This window comes from Eschrichtius robustus, chromosome 5 (assembly GCF_028021215.1).
Source record: "Eschrichtius robustus isolate mEscRob2 chromosome 5, mEscRob2.pri, whole genome shotgun sequence".
NCBI lineage: Eukaryota > Metazoa > Chordata > Mammalia > Artiodactyla > Eschrichtiidae > Eschrichtius > Eschrichtius robustus.
In genome coordinates this window covers 66,035,190-66,046,808 of record NC_090828.1, presented here as the reverse complement: position 1 = coordinate 66,046,808, position 11,619 = coordinate 66,035,190, and positions in this window count along the sequence as shown.

Genomic DNA, 11,619 nt, shown 5'->3' with positions numbered 1-11,619 from the left:
ACTTTAAACTGTACTGGTGGCAGTAGATCGTGACCTGGATTTGAATTTCACTTCCTCTAGTGCATTCTAGTGAGGTCTGTCAAAACCTCTTTTATTCTTATAATGAACTGGACTTTAAATGAGAGCTAGAGAGTGAAGTGGATAAAAATGCAGAACAATTCCTTATATAAGCAATAGTTACACATGGTATTACCTTTACAAAACCCTTCATGTAATCTCTGTCATTTGGTCCTTGTCAGGATCTGTAAGTTTTTTTATGTCATTTACAGATAAGAAAAATAAAGCTTAATCAAAAGTTAAATAACTTCAATTTCACAAAAACAGAAATCATTTTATCATATAAAATTCAAAGTTTTCTTCATTGGAATTCCAGCTCATCATTGATTAGCCAGGTAACATCATCAAATTATTCCTCGTGGGCCTTATCTTCTTTACTTGTAAAACTAGAGGCTGGATTATAGAAACTTTAATTAGGGCTGGTTATAGCAGGTATGGTGCTCAGGACTCTGTTTATTATAGGGCCCAGCTTCCTTACATTTTGCTATAGAGTACCCGATAGCCAGGAAGAAAAATATCCACAAAAAGCACCACCCAAACTCCTCCTCATTTCAAGAGATTTTTCTGGCCAATATCCAAACTTGACTCCATCATTTCCATTAATGAAAGGAACCCATCAGTGTGTCATTCCACATGTGTTCATCATTTGTCCTTCTTAGACCGATATCCTAAGTATTGGAAGCAACATACAACCACAGTCACAATGAACACATCATCATCACTTTTAAAAGAAAACCTTCAGAAGGTATGCATATTACAGAACTAAACAATGGAAAAACAAAAACAAAAACAAAAACAAAAACCTGTTGATCCAAACAATACCAAAATGCCCAACTGTTTAAACTGGCACACCATTTCCCATCACATCTGTGCTGCTAATTTTATCTGTTGATTCTTACATGAAAAGCATCAATCGTGAAATCACTAAGTTACTTGGCGTAGAAGATAAGATTCCTTAGAAGAAGTATACTCCACCTTGCACAAGCTTTTATTCCTTCTGTTCTATCATTGTGTCATGTAACCTAAAAGTCATTGCCATGTAGAGTTTTTAGAAATTTTACACTAACAGAGCATCTTGGTTTCAGAAGCTTACCTGGTGGGATGAGAAAACTGACCACACATACATATAGTGCAGAGCAAACATGCACAGACAGTTGCTGCTCTTGAAGTAGCTCTCTTAATTCAAGTCCAGAATCTCCTACTGGGGACCCTAAGGGTGTGTACGGGGTGGGGCAGGCAGGGTGGGTGGGAAAGGCTGGCAGCAGATGGCAGCTATCACCATCCCGGGACTGGGCACTCAGCAAGAGAAAGGCACTTACTTGCTACCAGGTGACGGGTCTCCACCAGCACCTAAAGGGAACTCTGAGAAGTTGGGCTCCTTGGAGCCCCTTTCTCCTCCTGGGCTTCTCTTTCCTCCAGGATCTCTGGTTTCCTGAGCTCTGGTTGCTCAGGAGGTGTTGCTAGGCTGGCGTCGGCCCTCACCAGCGGATGCCACCCAGGCCACGACAGCTCAGCAGTAAACGGACCCCACCGAACTGTCGGCTGCAAAGAGTTTCTGGGGCGGCTGCCCAGCCGCTGACCCGAAGACCCCTCCCGCCCAGATGCGCAGTGGAGCTCCGCCCGCCGCCTGGAAGCTGTTTTTGAGTCCTTCTCACTCCTCCCTCCCCTCTCCCAGCCACGCCACCCTAGCCCCCGCCCGCATCCCCAGGATGGTGCGCGACTTCGGCCTCCAGACCGGGCGTGGGCGGGGTGATGTTGACAGAGACAGCGGCGGCTGCGGTGTCTCCTCTACCAGCTGCCTGGGAAGGGAGGGGGCGAGAGGAGCGGGATGGGTGAGGAGGGGGAGCGGGGAGAGGACTGCAAGAGCGGGAAGGAATGGAGAATAGAGGAAGAGCGGGGATGCAGCTGGGATGCAGCTGAGGGTGGGGGAAGAGTCGTAAACAGGAGGGACAGGAGCGGGAGGGGAAGAGAAGGCGGCAAACTCAGGTCTTTAGGTCTAGGAGCTTGCTCTCTCTCCTTGCCTAGTTGCCCCCATGGAGGCCGTGAGAGGCAATTATTAGCCTGCAGCATTCAAATCTGGACAGTGCCGTAGGGGTGTGTGTGTGCGCGCAGATGTTTAGGAAAGAACGGATTGGAGCCACTATACCTTCTCACTCGAGATTTCTTGCCCACTCTGGCGATTTGAGACACAAAGACAGAGGAACAGTTATGCATACCTTGGAAAACTAGTGCACGATAGGGTGGTTTGGGGGTGAAAGAAGGAAGTGTTTGACCTTCTTTCCCAAAGGGAGTTTGGAAAATTTTGTTACATCATAGAACATTCATTTTATAACCCGATCTTGTTCAAAATAGTGACTTTTCCTTTAAAAAAAAAAAAGGATCCCTACAACACATGTCAGAAAGACAATAAAAATGAGGAAAAGGGAAAAGAAATCATGTATATTTATAAGAGGCTCAAATTTTACATTCCAAGGCATCGGACAGAAGAATAAAGTAGAACTAAGCTAACATTAGTTCTGTGCAAACCATGTCAGAAACAGCATGTTTCATCCATGATTCACAGAAAAGTTCTTGTTACATGTATTTTGTTTGTTTGTTTAAATCATAACAGTTGTTATGAAAAAATTCAAAAATATACAAAAATACAAAGAAACTATAATAAACTCCTGTGTACTCATCACTCAGCCTCAACTATTGTCAACATGTAGCCAATTTTATTTAGTCTATACCCACCCTCTCACCTTAGATTAATTTAAAAGTAGTCCAGATATCATATCATTTTAACCAAAAAAAATCAGCATATGTGTCTCTGAATGATAAGAACTTCTAAAAAATACAACCCAATACAATTATCATACCTAAAAATTAATCGCTATTTTGTAGTCAGACATCCATTTGATCTATTTTTTTTTATAAATTTATTTATTTTTATTTTTGGCTGTGTTGTGTCTTCATTGCTGTGTGCAGGCTTTCTCTAGTTGTGGTGAGCGGGGGCTACTCTTTGTTGTGGTGTGCGGGCTTCTCATTGCGGTGGCTTCTCTTTGTTGCGGAGCATGGGCTCTAGGCGCACGGGCTTCAGTAGTTGTGGCATGCGGGCTCAGTAGTTGTGGCTTGCAGGCTCTAGAGCACAGGCTCAGTAGCTGTGGTGCACGGGCTTAGTTGCTCCACAGCATGTGGGATCTTCCCGGACCAGGGCTCGAACCTGTGTCCCCTGCATTGGCAAGCAGATTCTTAACTACTGCACTATCAGAGAAGCCCCTCCTTGATCTATTTTTAATAGACAATGTGTGGATTTCCAGCTTCTCTTGCTCACACTTTGAGGTAACCCTACAAGTGGATTGTCTAGTGCATTGGACTTTTCTTGGAGCATTCCTTCACACCCAGTAAAATTCTATGCATCTTTCTGTACAAACATAATATAAATAACATAATATAAAGTTAACAAACTTAAAAATATCAAATATTTTAAAGTTTAAATAAGATATCTGACATAAATAAAGAGAAATTCTGCTTTGTATAATGAACAACTATAACAGGCAACTAATCCCAAGACATTGTGCAAGCCAAAAATAGAAACAAGAGGCAAATGGAAGGGAAACCAATGATATTGGACTTACCTTCTGAGTTCGACAATAATTTTTTGTTGTTTTTATTCTGGAGCAAATATTTTGTCACTACTATTAGATAATATTACTAAATTAATCTGACAAATTTTAGCAATTATTATGATACTAATAAGAGCTTATGAGGGGCTTCCCTGGTGGCGCAGCGGTTAAGAATCCGCCTGCCGATGCAGGGGACACGGGTTCGAGCCCTGGTCCGGGAAGATCCCACATGCCACGGAGCAACTAAGCCCGTGCACCACAATTACTGAGCCTGTGCTCTAGAGCCCACTAGCCACAACTACTGAGCCCGTGTGCCACAACTACTGAAGCCTGTGCGCCTAGAGCCTGTGCTCCGCAACAAGAGAAGCCACCGCAATGAGAAGTCTACACACCGCAACGAAGAGTAGCCCCCACTCACCACAACTAGAGAAAGCCCGCGTGCAGCATTGAAGACCCAACGCAGCCAAAAATAAATAAAATAAATAAATTTATTAAAAAAAAAATAAAGAGCTTATGAGACCCCTTTGGGTTGCCCGGCTGGGGAAGTGTGTGGGTAGGAGGGGTCACTTGCTGTTTGTTTTCCACGCTTCTGCCTGAAGAACCTTATAATCATATATTTTAAGCTGTGTTTCCTAAGTATGTACCCAGCAGGCAGAAGCTCTAGACCTGCTTGCCCTACCTCGTCAAGAGAAACCTTTTCTATCACACTACACTTGAACCAGATAAGCCCCTGGAAGAATTATTTCCCTTGAAGCCTGCTTAAGTGGAGGCTGTTCATTTCTAACCTCAAATATATCAGTGTCAGGCGTGTGGACGGGTCTGGTGTTTTGATTCTGACTCCATATCACCACATCCGAGGTCGGTAAAACCTTAAAACAATTCTCCCAAAACACAAACAAATCAAAACATACCTTCTTTTGAACGTATGTCCACTAGCTGTATCATCCTTTTCTTCTACTGGTCTAGCATTCATCTTCTGACTTTATAAATATTCTTATTTATTAAGGATTTATTTTCTGGTTGACAGTCTTCCCTTCCATCTGGACTCTTACAACTTTCTACTTTCTACTCTTAACAACTTTCTCATCCATTTGGATGCCGATAGCCATTTCAGTAGCCTTGTTTCTACTTTCCTCCCTAATAGATGATTTTTTTCCACTCTACCTCAGCTACTAATTCCCACACTCACATTTTGAATCTTGTCATAGCTAGCAACTGCTTGTTTTTCTCTGTAACGTTTATCTGACTTGCTAAATGTCAGTTGCTTTTTTTTTTTTTTCTGTCTTGTACCACCAGAATGCATGCTACATGACAAGGGAGACTTGTTTATCCCCTGTTATAAGGTGCTTAGAACGGAGGTTGTAATATAGTAGGTACCCAGTAAATTTGTTAAAGGAATGAACACCAAGCATGCCCCCAGTCCACTGTGTGCTTCTTGGAAGAATGCGGTGATTCACCGTAGAAACAGATCATAGGGCACATGTAATATGAAGAACGTGAAAATTGTTTCTTTATCTGCTTTTATTCTGCTTCATCTATGATACTTATATACTTTAATGCTTCTGTATACACAGATGTGAAAATTTCCCCTGGCTGCAGAATCTTGATACAAAGCACAGGTCTGTCTGAAAAGAAGTGGTACAAATAAGAAAGTCCAATTTTGTCTATGGGGAATGCCAAGGCACTCAGAGAAATAAAACACTCAGCATTAAAAAAACAAAACAAAAACAACCAAAAAACTATACCCTTATTCTAACATACTAAGGAATAGACATTGGTGTGGGATTGTTGTCAAAATCCAGGCCTAGATATTTTTAAGGATGAGTATAAAATAAAATGTATTGTAGAAACATGTTTCTGAATCACTTGAATTTTATGATTTTTAAGACTTCATATTGGGACCTGGTGGTGCAGTGGTTGAGAATCCGCCTGCTAATGCAGGGGACACAGGTTCGAGCCCTGGTCCGGGAAGATCTCACATGCTGTGGAGAAACTAAGCCCGTGCGCCGCAACTACTGAGCCTGCACTCTGGAGCCTGCGAGCCACACTACTGAGCCTGCATGCCACAACTACTGAAGTCCGTGCACCTAGAGCCCATGCTCTGCAACAAGAGAAGCCACTGCAGTGAAAAGCCTGTACACCACAACGAAAAGTAGCCCCTGCTCGCTGCAACTAGAGAAAGCCCACGCGCAGCAACGAAGACCCAACACAGCCAAAACTAAATAAACAAATACATTTTAAAGAGTAAATCCTAAGAGCTCTCATCACAAGGAAAAAAAAAATTTAAGAAAAAGACCATATTTTCTTTAGCAAATGCTAGTTAACTTTCTACATGTCACGTATAATATCACAAGCAAATGCCTATGATCCTTTTTGTCTTAGTCAGTTAGGGCTGCTAACTGGTGGCTTATAAATAACAGAAACTTGGTGACTTATAAATAACAGAAAATTATTTCTCACAATTTTGGCGGCTGGAAGGTGACAGCATAGTCAGGTTGTGGTGAGAGCTCTCTTCTGGATTGCAGATTGCAGGTTTATCATTGTATCTTCCCATGGTGAAGAACTGAGAGAAGAAGAAAGCTCTCTTATGATTCTTATAAAGGCACTAAACCCATTCATGAGGGCTCCACCCTTGTGACCTCATCTAATCTTAATCACTTCCCAAAGGCCCTGTCTCCTAATGCCATCACATTGGGGAGTAGGGTTTCAACATATGATTTTGGTTTTTTTTGGAGGAGGACACGAACATTCCATCAATAATACTTTCTTTTCAGTTTTTATCATCCTCACCTACCTACATCAAAACAGTGCTGCAGGGACTTCCCTGGTGGCGCAGTGGTTAAGAACCCACCTGCCAATGCAGGGGACATGGGTTCGATCCCTGGTCCGGGAAGATCCCACATGCCACGGAGCAACTAAGCCTGTGTGCCACAACTACTGAGCCTGTGCTCTAGAGCCCGTGAGCCACAACTACAGAGCCTGCACGCCACAACTACTGAAGCCAGCATGCCCTAGAGCCCATGTGCTGTAACTACTGAGCCCATGTGCTGCAACTACTGAAGCCCGTGAGCCTAGAGCCCATGCTCTGCAACAAGAGAAGCCACCGCAATGAGAAGCCCGTGCGCTGCAAAGAAGAGTAGCCCCTGCTCGCCGCAACTAGAGAAAGCCCACGAGCAGCAACGAAGACCAGTGCAGCCAGAAAAAAAAAAATAGACAGCGCTGCAAAGCCAAAATCAGTTTCTTATCATTATTTTTATTTGTATAGTGTTCTGCTTATGGTTCTGACTATATGTTTGAATTACTTAGAACTGTTCCAAGAAAACCTTGCCACAGTCTTCAATTCTGTCCCAAGTTCCAGAAATATAAGAATCTGGACATGAATAAAACTGTAAAAAGTTGTTTAAACAGTTGCAGAGGAACCAAATAAATGTCTTGATTCTTAAGGATTCCCAGAATTGAAGGAACAGGCCATAGATGGTGAGAGTCAATTGGGGTTCTCTATAAAAAAGTGGACAAAAATTCTTTTAGAGCTTTAATTATCAGTTGATAAATTACTAAACCAGTTCCAATTTCTCAGATTCCTTGGAATATATGCATATGTACACAATGTCCCAGTTTGACTCTTCCCCAAAATGTTCCAAAGGTAGGCATAGTCAACAAAGACTCTCAGTGAAAAGCCAAATTAAATATAGGAAATCAGCAAGGAAACATATGTCAAACTTCTCATTTGGAAAACGCATTCATATAGTATAAGGTGGACACTTTTGTGCCTATATTTATTTCATAGTTTTCTGTGGTACCAAGAATCAGATTAGACAAATCATAGACACATCTGGAGTTTGTGTTTGAAATGTTCCTGATCACAATGCATTCCATTTTGCAATTTTGAATCCAACATTCATCTGTCAAGTAATTTCTAACCAGTCTTGGCAGAAATCCAGAATATTTTCAAGTGAAATAATAAAACACAAAACAGAGATAAATACAAAATCACAATTTGTTGTCATTTATCTGAATGTTCCATTATAATTTGTGTGCCCATATGTGAAACAGCTGAATATATGCACGCCATATGTAAAAGTAGGATTTGACTGCTGTAACAAAAAGCTAAAAAATTGTGGCTTAAACATGGTAGAAATTTATTTCTCTCAAACCTAATAACCTAGGCATAAGGAGTTCGGGGCTACAAAATATCACCAAATCAGGCTCTTTCGATTTTGTTGATCTGCCATCTCTACTGTATTATACAATTGTTTGCATGATTCAAGATGGCTCACCAACACATTTGTATTCCAGATAGCAGGAAAAGGGAATAGAGAAAATGGAGTTCATGCCCATTCCACTAAAGGTTACAATCCAAAAGTTTTACTTTACACATTCTTGAGTTCATATCATGTTGGCCAAAACTTAACCCCATAGACACAACTGGCTGCAAGGAAGGCTGGGGAATGTCGAGTTTATTCTGATGTCTATTCGGTGAGCCAAAAGTTGAGGTTTCTACTAATGTAGAAAAGTAAGAATAAATATTGGGGGATGATCAGCAACTTCTGCCATGCCATGTCTGCATCTGCAATTGACATTCTAATTAGACTGGATGCCCTCACCACACAGCAAATTAGAAGAAAAACGTGTAACTTCTAAAAATTTAAGAACTTACAAAAGCAAAACTAAATTTATCAATAAACATTTATCTCCACCTAAATTAGAATTATCAGGCAAGAAATTCAGATTGAAGAACAACCATTTGAACAGTTACAGTATTAGATTCTAATTTGTTTCCTCAAATGCATTAGATTTCTTGCCTATCAAGAGTAATACTGGTGAAAGTCGAGATAATCATCTCTGCAGACAGCTAGGAAAATCTCAGGAATTAGGGAGACCTGGTTATCTTGCAACTGGGCTAGGTTGTGTGCTGAAAACAGGAAGTTGTTTGAAAATCTGTAGGCCACCAGAGGTCTAACCCTAGCCCACCCTGCTAACTGCCCCTTCCTCAACTCGTGGTAGGAAATACATTCTCTAGAAAATTTGGATTGTAAACTCTTGAAATCTGGAATATTAAACACAGAGAAGAATACAGAGAGGTGCTAGACTGAAAAGAAGACCTTTAATAAAAGTTTGTGCTCTAGGGGCTTCCCTGGTGGCGCAGTGGTTGAGACTCTGTCTGCTAATGCATGGGACACGGGTTCGAGCCCTGGTCTGGGAGGATCCCACATGCCGCGGAGCAATTGGGCCCGTGAGCCACAGCTGCTGAGCCTGCGCGTCTGGAGCCTGTGCTCCGCAACAAGAGAGGCCGCGATGGTGAGAGGCCCGCGCACTGTGATTAGGAGTGGCCCCCGGTTGCCGCAACTAGAGAAAGCCCTTGCACAGAAACGAAGACCCAACACAGCCAAAAATAAATAAATAAGTAAATAAATAAAATTAAAAAAAAAAAGTTTGTGTTCTAAATGATGAGACTCTCTCCCTTTTGCTCCTGGTAATTTCCCTTAATCAACACCCAGTATTCTGGTAGTCAGATTTTATATTTCAGAAGGGAGATTCTAGGATCTTCTCCTGGAAAATCTGACCTATCCCAGGACAGACCCATTGATACTGGTGTATTCATGTCTTCAACAAAATACTTAACTGATTACTGGATCATCCTAGAATAAAGTCTTCTAGTCCACAAGATTTACTTCCCCAACCCTCAAACACATGTAGAAATGTATAATGTATCTGGTTATTTACTTAGTGATCACTAAACAAGAATCACTGGACATTTGAGGAATGATTTCATCATGGCAGAGAGGAACTGAAACAAGTCTATTGAACAGAGTAACTTTGTGAAGGTAGAAACAGAGTAAGGCACAGAAGGAAATTCAAAGAAAATATAATTAATGTGGGAAATAAGAGTGAGTGATATATCCATGGAACAAAGATAGGATGTACTATTTTAAAGGAACAATATATGAAAGAGCTCTTGGAATCTTAATCTATGATAGATGATGATGATGATAATGGAAGAGTCTGTATAATAAAATTGTGGAAATGACCAAGTATACACAAAGAAAGAGACAACAGCATATTAAAGATAAAATAAGAGACTAAATTCCAAAGGTCCAACCTTCAGTTTCCAGAAAGAGAGAATAGAGAGCAAGTGAGAGTAAATCATCAAATAAATAATACAAGAAAATTTCTGAGAATTGAAGGACCCAAGTCTCCCAAGTGAATGGGCCCAGAAAGGGCCAATCAGTTTAAGTGGAAATAGTTCCTCGACAAAGAGAATCACCATGAAATATTAGAATTTTTAGATAAAGATAAGATTTTAAAGCTCCCAGACAGAAAAAAATTGAGTTACATACCTTTTGCCCAAATCTTGGGTGTAATATCATTCTCCAATAAAATCAACCAGGATTCCTTTGAGAGATGGTTGATTGTAGGTCTGGGGCAGGAAAAATATAACATGAGTCTGGAGCATCTTGCAGTATCAGAAAGTAAGAAAGCTCAAAAAAACTTCACAGTAATGGGGGTATGTCAAAACAAAGGGACATGAGAGCCAACTGAAAGCTACTAATGACCGAAGCTGGAACAATTTGAGCAACACAATAAGTAAAGTAGTGTTGGCTTATAACTCAAAGTATAAAATATCCATGAGTCCATACTGATATAAATAAATGATTGAATAAATTAATAAATGTGGGAGAAGAGACAAATCTCCCATGCAGAAGAATTTTAAATAATTTATATAGATTCTCCACACTGAAGGAGAGGGAGCATAATTCCTTACCCCTTAAGTGTGGGTTACACATGGATACTTCCTTCCAAAGCGTACAGTATGGAAAAGGGGAAAGAGTAACTTTACAGTGTAGAAACCTGACAATCCTACCTCAGCCAGGTGATCAAGGTCAACATCAACAGTCATAAATCATGCTGATAGTAAGCACTCTTGAAATGACTTGATGGAAATAGCACTTTATCTCTGTGATCTTCCTCCCAAATCTCATACCTGCAGACTAAGAGAAAAACATCAGACAAATTCCAATAGAGGAACAACCTACAATTTACCTGACCAGTACTCCTCAAAACTGTTTAGGACATCAAAACAAGGAAAAGTCTAAGAAACTGTCACATCCAAAAGAAGCCTAAGGATATGACAACTAAACGTAAATATGGTAAGCTGGATAAGATCCTGGAACAGAAAAAAAGGACATTAAGTTAAAAACTAAAGACATTTGAATTAACTATGGACTTTAGTTAATAATTATATCAACATTGGTTCATTAATGGTAACAAATGTGCCATACTAATGTAAGATGTAAATAGTAGGGGCAGCTGTGTGTGTGTATGTTTGTGGGGCTGGGGGAAGGTATATAGGACTATCTGTATTATCTTTTCAAAAAACTGTTCATAAATCCCAAAGTGCTGTATAAGAAATAAAGTATTATTAGGATGAAAGTATAATGAGAAATAGGATATTCCCATATTCTCAAAGAATCTAGTCACAAAATAGGCATTAATTACAAAAGAAAAACTAGCAACTTTACAGTGGAGTATCCTGACAGAGGCCAACATAATGAAATGATCAAAATTAACATCATCAATAATAAGACATGCAATATTTTGCCCCCAATTCATAAATTCAATTTAGTCAGGAGAACACACAAAACTCAAATAGAGGGATAATCTACAAGATAACTGGTCCATACTCATCAAAGGTGTCAAACTCACTAAAGGCAAAGAAAGACCAAGGGATTGTCATAGAATATAGAGACCAAGGAGGCTTGACAAGTATGTATAATGTGGAATTCTGGATTGTATCCTGAATCAGAAATGTGACATTGGTGGAAAAACTAGTGAAATTCTAATAAAATCTGTAGATTAAAACCACAACACAACAAAGAATTGGGCTATAAATTATATAGGATTTATCAGTTGCTGCATTGGAATCCAGAAGGCAATGGGTGGTAAGTTTCAAATGTCT